This window comes from Fistularia commersonii, chromosome 8 (genome assembly GCF_037954325.1).
Source record: "Fistularia commersonii isolate RoL2024-O1a breed Wild chromosome 8, RoL_Fcom_v1.0, whole genome shotgun sequence".
Lineage (NCBI taxonomy): Eukaryota > Metazoa > Chordata > Actinopteri > Syngnathiformes > Fistulariidae > Fistularia > Fistularia commersonii.
In genome coordinates this window covers 2,396,825-2,405,288 of record NC_141291.1, presented here as the reverse complement: position 1 = coordinate 2,405,288, position 8,464 = coordinate 2,396,825, and positions in this window count along the sequence as shown.

Sequence of the window (8,464 nt, the reverse complement as noted above, 5' to 3'; positions counted from 1 at the left end):
AGCAGGTACTACCATGCATGACATTTCCTGATGATCTCTTCAGTGTTTGAGGAGAACCTCCATAGGTTGTTGAGGACAGTACCCTTCGTAGCTGTACTCCTTCACTGCTTCTACTGGCTGCCTCTGCAAGTAGCCTCTGCCTGCTGGAGAACATGACGACCACGTCCTTAGTCTTGCTCGCATTCAGCTTCAGGCAGGAGGCTTCGCACCAGAGCCAGAAGTCCTGAAGGGCAGAATCTTGGTGGAGTGAAGGACCGGACAGAAGGTGCAGGAGGTCGGTGTTGTCGGCAAACATCGCCAGGTGGATTCACTTCTACAATTGACGTCTGGGCGATCCAATGGACCTACTGCATGTTTTTGGACCGTGTGAGAACCCTGGAGACTCCTCCGCACAGAATCCAACCGTGGATCTTCTAGTTGTGAAGCGGAAGCGCTAAACACTGCGCCGTCGTGCCGCTAATAACCAGTGTTGACAAAAGTCTGTTTGGCTCATCAATACTCTGATGGAAATAGAGATCGAAAGGAGCAGAACGGGTACATCGTCATACCGAGAGATTCTTCTCAGGAATTCTTGTTTCCGCCTTGTTGAGCCGCATTTTGTAATAACGGTGCATTTTGTAATAAACGTCCAAAATGTAATAACTTTTTCATTTCATTTTGTAATAAAGCCGCATTTTGTAATAAACTGACGCGTCTTGTAATAAACTGCCCCAACGCATTTTGTAATAAGTTATTACATTTTGAGAAGATTATTACAAAATGCACTTGCAACTTTTTTATTCTCTAGGAAATGTAATAACATGGAATTTATAGAATATTAATTTGTTAATGCAACCTTTGAATAGTGTACGGATAGTAATTGCTAAGTACTGCTACTAGGCTAATACACTGATACTAATAATAGGCCTAGCTTTTACAAATACTTTAAAGTAAAATAAAATACAATTAACAAACTTATGTTTTGGAATTGTTATTACATAATGCACCATGTTATTACATTTCCTAGAGAATAAAAAAGTTGCAAGTGCATTTTGTAATAATCTTCTCAATATGTAATAACTTATTACATAATGCGGCAAAATTTATGACAAAATGCGTCGGGGCAGTTTATTACAAAATGCGGCTTTATTACAAAATGAAATGAAAAAGTGATTACATTTTGGACGTTTATTACAAAATGCACTGTTATTACAAAATGCGGCTCAACAAGCATTTATTTCCAAACGTCCGAGAAAACGGGTTGAACGGAAAGACGAGCTTAACCAAAGGTCACCCTTCGGGTCACAAGCTCGGCCTTGTTAGCGAGAAAACCAAAGGTCGCGCATGGTATCCTTTCTCGGGAGTCATGTTGATGTTGTCCGGCGTCACCGCGAGGGCGTCCGACCCCCCAAAGCGTCGATCGCTCCTCCGACGGCGAGGCTTTTCGGGGGGGGTTTCTCTGTGAAGACGACGCTCGGTGTCGCCGTCCCGCCCGCCGAGGGGAGCGAATCACGGTGACTCAGAAGTGGCGTAAAGTTTGGAGAGGCGGCGTCGTGACCGACGGGTTGAAAGTGAATTTTTTTTTTTTTCTCCTCCTCGGTGACCACTTGTCCTTGAGCTTAATACTCGGTCTCTCCGGCGGCTCAGCTCAGTGGGCCGGCGGCGAGATTACAATTGTTTCAGACAGCTCCTCAATGTGCCACGAAACAAATCCGCTTCTTCAACTTGCATCGGAGACTCGTAACTCGCGCGGCGTAGGTCGAGATAAAGGATACGAGTACGGCTCGGAAACGGAAACGATGACGAAAAGACGTCGCGGAGGTGAAGATCTCGAGGTTCAGGAAAGAGTCTTTCAGAGGAACAGAACATGTGAGATGTTTATGTTTAGACTGAGATGGTCGGGTCATGGAAAGAGGAGGGAGAAGGAACATTTTGGTAGATGGATGCTGGAATTGTAAGACCAAAGAGAAGATTTTTGGACGTAGCCTAAAGGAGACAAAGAAGAAGAAGAAGAAGAAGGAAGAGGAAGGACTGGTGGCACAGTGGTGAGAGCTTCTGCTTCGCAGCAAGATCATCATGCGAGGCGGATCAATAAAACATGATATACGCTGCTCCCAAAAATAAAGGGAACACTTAAAAAACACATCCTAGATCTAAATGAATGAAATATTCTTATGAAATACTTTGCTCTTTACACAGTTGCATGTGCTGACAACAAAATCACACAAAAATGATCCATGGAAATCAATTGTATCAACCCATGGAGGTCTGGATTAGGAATCACACTCCAAATTAAAGTGTAAAAACAAACTCCAGGCTGATCCAACTTTGATGTAATGTCCTTAAAACAAGTCAAAATGAATCTGTGTTGCTTCCTGAGTGGACACTATGATTTCACACAAGTGTGGTTGACTTGGAGTTACATTGTGTTGTTCAAGTGTTCCCTTTATTCTTTTGAGCAGTATATTAAAAGTAAAAAAAGTTATTGTATATTTGCTACTTTCAAATAAGTACTTGTAGACCTTGTTTAATTATCCCGTTTTGTTTTTATTTATTCTTGTTTTCAATTTAGTCGCATGATTAATTTCCCACAAGAGATAATTCAAATAAAGATAACCTTTAACCCAAACCTCTCCTCTTATACGTATGACTGACAGTTATGTTAAATGCTTCACTAAATTTCCCGCAATTGTTTTTCCTCCTTGTCACTACCATTTTCAACAGCATTTTAATGAGGTCAGTTTTTCGCAAAATATAATTTAATAAATAATAAAAAAAAAAAACTTGCCAAAAAGCAAAATGAAAAGAAGAGGCAAAATAGATACTTATTCTCATCAGGGTGAGGTTTCTTGCCCAGCAGCTTCACACATTCGCATTCTCTGCCTGTTTGTGACAACATGGCCATCTGTCTGCCATCTGCTGATTTACAGTCAAAAACCAAGGCCACATATCCTAAAATAAATGAAAAATAAAAATCTATTGCTTCCTCTGGGACTCTGAGCCAGTGCTAAATGATAAAATAACAAAATATAATCCCCCAGATTTCTAAAAAAACAGACCTTTGGATTCTTTTTCATGCAGTAAACTTTGGAACAAAACAAAAAAACACTATTCAAACCACTTCTGACCTGTTTCATCTGTGATTGGCCGGATTTGATCAGAAGAATCGGAGAAGCTCAAGTCCCAATTCTGAAGCTGGAGGAGCGGTGGGGAAGTCCAGCCATGGGTGGAGCTCAAGTTCTGGTTTAGCGGTGAACCTTTAGCTCGGAGTGGGTACACCATCCATGGACCAGGGTCTTCTTCATGGACAAGGGTAAGGTGAGGTGCGTTACGCATGGTATGTACATGGGTATGTCCGATGTGGTGATGAAGGTAAAGGTACAGAACACACATCTAGAGGGACCTTGGAATAAAGGTGCTGCACCTTCACTCACGAGGAGTAAGTTGAAGTGGTTGGAGTATCTGCTCAGGATTCCCTCGAGACGTCTCCACTTAGATTTCCTCTTGACATGTCCAACCGGAGGGAGGCGCCATCATTGACCTAGACCATGCCGGATGCCTCATAAGGTCCCAACCTAGCCAGAATATCAAACCTTCATTCCCCTGGACTGAACTAGATTACCAGGACATCGGGAGTCAGTGTCTTGCCCAATGAACAAGAAGCTGCTTCCGCCATGTGGACTCCAAACCGTTCCCAAAGATGGTTTGGAGAAACTATCCATATTTGTAGAACGCTCTACAGCGGATGCTGTTCGCCCAGTCATACATGTCCCTAACAGCCTGGGCACCAAGCTGACCGTCAGGACGCTTCCCCATGCAGGCAGGAGGAGCTGGGAATCCAACCGCCGACTTCAGCATGCAGAGAGGAGGAACTCGGGAATGGATCGCCAACCTCCCGATTGGAGGGACACAAACGGACACATAGATGGCGGCAGAGACGGCATGCACGGGGCTACAATTGGGAGCAACTCAGGGCTCGGTGTCTTGCCGAAGGGTATACGGCTGGGGAGCTGGGGAACCAAAACCCCCGACCTTCCGATTGGAGGGACTCCCGTTCTGCCAACTGGACCACAGTCCCTTCGGCATACATATACAGTAAGTCACGGGGTCAGGAGCGCCCCTTGCTTCCCGTAGAGACAGTTGAAGGGAACCCCACCGGCCGACTTCAGCTACACCCTGACAAACAACACCTCGGACGTAGGGGCGAATGAATTCACTCGATGATGATTTGGTGTAACCGAGTGGCACCGGCGTGACTCACCGACACCGCTGTCTATGTTTTCCATTTTGGAAGCCGATCCTCAGTTTTCTGAAGAACCGTGGTACCTTCGGAGTCCTCGCGGAGATCAAAAGGACAACCTCCCTTCAGCGGAGCAACGGGCCGCGTCACAGAACTCCCACACTCGCTGAGCCTCTTCTCGAAAACTCTCGATATCGGTCTAGTTCGAGCCCTCACAAAAATAACTTGCCTGGAGTGTCTCGAAAAACTTTCTGAGAGCTGGCACAGAATAAACTCAAAGATCTTACAAGACGGCATGAAAAATACATCTGTGGGTGTCTGGGAGGATTTAAATTCGCAGTATCTCATTTTAATATCAAAACAATTAGAAATTACATTCGGTAGGCTTTCTTTGATGCCATTCACAAAACATCCCTGTTTTACACATCATATAACCGACAGGCGTAAAGGTGAAATCTCCTCTAGTGACTACAGATAACGAAAATAATTTTTTCTCTTACGGCTTTCCTGATAAGATAGACGACCGGAGGCTCCACATTGTTCCGTGCGGTAGATGTTTGCGCGATGCTCGGAGAGAAGAAAGAGGAAGGCGGCGGTTTCCGAGGCCACTCGCCTCCTCTGTACGCCGAGCACATCGTGACCCCGCCGCCAGACGTTCGCCCCGGCTCCTGACCCTCTGACTTTGTTTTTCGTGATCCGAATATACCGGCGGGAGCGCGGAAGCCTTCCCGGCTGAATAAATGTGCCCATATATCACTTACAGTTCAACGTTCCCATTGTGGAAAAAGTGATTTAAACCTCTAATAAACTTTTTGTAGTGATAAGGCTTCTGCCATTGGCTGCAGTCGAGCGCGCTATTGATCGACCGTAAATCGGCAGGGATGCAGTCCAATCGCTAATGGACTGTATCCAAACGATGCCGGGGTAGCAAGGGGTTGCATTTTGATGCAACGACACTTTCGCGGAAAATTACCAAAAGGGCGAGTACTCTGAGAAACGAGGAGGACAGAAACAAACGCGAGGATGTTGTAGCTTTTCAACAAACACAGAATTGCGGTTCAGAGAAGAGTCGCCGCTCCTCCGTGTTCAGAGGACTCAGATGAGGTGGCTTGGACATCTGGTCCGGAGGCCTTCTGGACACCTGGGGGGAGTTCCGGGGGAGGTATTCTGGGCATGTCCACCTGGGAGGAGGCCACGGGGAAGACCTAGGACACGCCGGAGAGGCTACGTCTCTCGGTTGGCCTTGGAGCCCCCTGGGATCCCCCCAGAAGAGCCCAGAAGAAGGAGGTCTGGGCCTCTCTTCTCCGGCTTCATTCCCCTCAACAACCCAATGCAAAGACCAAAGTACCCCAAGAGCAGGATAGCTCAGTCACAGCACGGAGAAAGTGGCGTCTGCTGAAGGTCGTGACAATCTGGATATTGAAGACCAAAATATTGCTATACGGGAGAGCTGCCTCTTCAGGCCAGCGCTCCGTAGTCCACCTGAAGATGGACAATGGCACCTCCTTATGACATAATATGTCAAATTCTAGCTTGGGAATGGTATGAAAGAGTCCCTCACTGCCTTGTCTGCAGAGCATCTTCCACCTCTGGGTCCACAGGAGAGCTGCCTCCATCGCCACCCTCAACATGGACTTGGACAACATGGTTTCTACACTGTGCAAGTGACCAAAAAACGCTTTGAATCAAGAATCTTTGAGGAGTCAAAGAAGCTATCTTTGAATTTGGACAAAACAGCAGAAGGGGTCTTTGACACGACCTTTCACCTACGTACGGCGTTGTGCCGAGATCCATCCCAAGACTGACCACCACAAACATACCCGCAGATCCATCTGCGCCCTGCACCTCCTCCGGAGAGATCAACGACCCCAACAAGGCTCCGGCGACCCCTGACCGAACCTCAAATGCCACCGAGCCACATTGTGGAGCAGCTTAGGAACACTTTTAGTTGTGGGCAAAGCCTCTTGTAGATGGACACAGTCGCTGATGGACTGACTTCGCTTAGCTTCCATCAGGGGAAGAGGAAACAGAAAAGACAGAGCCCGAACAGTTTAGAATAGAGGGATGAAGACAGTACTTTGTGACAAATGCTTGCAAAAATTTGTAACCAAGAATAAATGCATCATTGACTAGAATAACAGAGTAAATGATCTCCAAATTGAAACTTTTACCTGTCCCTTGTCAACACGAGTAGTAAGGCTTGATAGTGAATTATATGACAAAGATGTATTATATATACCCATATTTTCAAGAATACTTAAGTACCCACATGCTGATGTGACTGAGATATAATTATTAAATAACAGGCAACAATGTTCTTAAGGTTAAAAACGGTGATCTTCAAAGTAGAAGCCATAAGATCAAGACGACCTAAAAAATATCCCAAAACGGGCCCAAAACAAACAATGGTTCAATTTAACCCATTTCTCAGGGTTATTATTACGAAATATTTTACATGTTAATGAGTAACTATAAGCAAGTTTTGACATCAGAAATTGGGGGGTGGGATTACAACTGTGTCCAGATAGCACCTTCTTCATCATATCAGCATATTATAATTACATGTTTTGATGAGGAAGATACAGCTGCCGCCTCAAATGACACACAAATAACGACGCGCACATTAACATTCAACTCGGTTCCTGCAAAACAAGTCACTCCACCGACGTCCGACCCCGATCCCAGCAGGTATCCGCCGAAAAAACTCCCCGCGGTCGAGCGGGACCGAAGAAGCCTCTCGGATGAGAGGAGGAACATCTTCAAGGAAAAAAAACAAGTTCAGTTGCCGAAACGGGATTTAACAGGGGTACGTTTTCGTTCTCTCCTCATGAATGTAAAAGTTTGGGAAACAATTTCTCCTTCCTCAGAGGTGCGACAAAAGGAAAAAAAAAAAAAAAAAAAAAATTGAGATTAAAGAAAGAAAAAACAAAAACAACGGGATCCGGACGACGACTTAATTACGGTTTCCAAGCGGGGGAGAATAATGAGGTTTGCTTTCGGCGCGTCTTCAATGAGGAAAAGCGTCGACTGTTCGCGTGTAGCGACAGCGCTACGGCAAAGACGAACAAAAGAAAACGAAGAAATAAATAAAAAATAAGGGAAGCGGTTTACAGATCCAGAACGCGGCCCTTTCTTTCCGCTCAAATCAACCAGTCGATTTGTAATTGGTGTTTAAGGACAACATCCTCCGAGCCACTCGCGAGGGATCCAAATGTTAATAACAAGAAAATGGGGCCGTTTTCCCCCGTATGATTCACGTGGGCGTCGATAAACGGCATCTTTTGGAACAGAAGGTTTACACCGAGTGCAGGACAAGCCCTCAGGGGATGACTCCACCTCCCCTTTATCCTCTTCCTTGTATCAGCCACAGGTGGATATGCCGGCTTCGGTGTCCCAAACAGCAAATGAGCTCTTCGAGTAGACCTAAAGAAAACAAGAGCAAATCCTTGTTTTTTTTTTTTTTGGCTAACGGAAACCCGTGGAATACAGAAAGTGACTTTGTGTCAGTTTTCCTCATCCGGTACGCCGTAAGAGAGAGAACGCTATCACCCGCTATCTTGGCCGTGCTCCGCTTTCCCGATTGTTTGGCCTTGTACTTCGCTCTGCGGGGCGGTAAGCCTGCACAGAAGGGTATCGACTGGCTGCCATGAGCTAAATGAGTTTTGAGCATCTGTTTTTTTGCACCTTCGTTATGCAAAGGCAAAGGGAGTTCCACTTGTCGAGACGACCGGAGGCTTTCTGCGGTGAACAAATGTCCTAAAAAAAAAAAAAAAAAGAAGAGATATATCACATGGGAGCTTATTTGCAGCAGATTTGTCAGCAAATAAGCTGATGGGGTTTGAGACCCAAAGGCCAATTGACTGTAAAGGATATCCAACAAAGTGGTGACCCAGAGGTGCAGAGCAAAGCTTGATTGTGTGACCCAAAGACTAAACTATAAGGGATCCATCCATCCATCCATCCATCCATCCATCCATCCATCCATCCATCCATCCATTCATTCATTCATCCATCCATCCATCCATTCATTTATTCATTCATTCATTCATTCATTCATTCATTCATCCATCCATCCATCCATCCATCCATCCATCCATCCATCCATCCATCATCCATCCATCCATCCATTTATTCATTCATTCATTCATTCATTCATTCATCCATCCATCCATCCATCCATCCATCCATCCATCCATCCATCCATCCATCCACACTTTCATTCACTCGCTTTAGCGAGTGGCACCG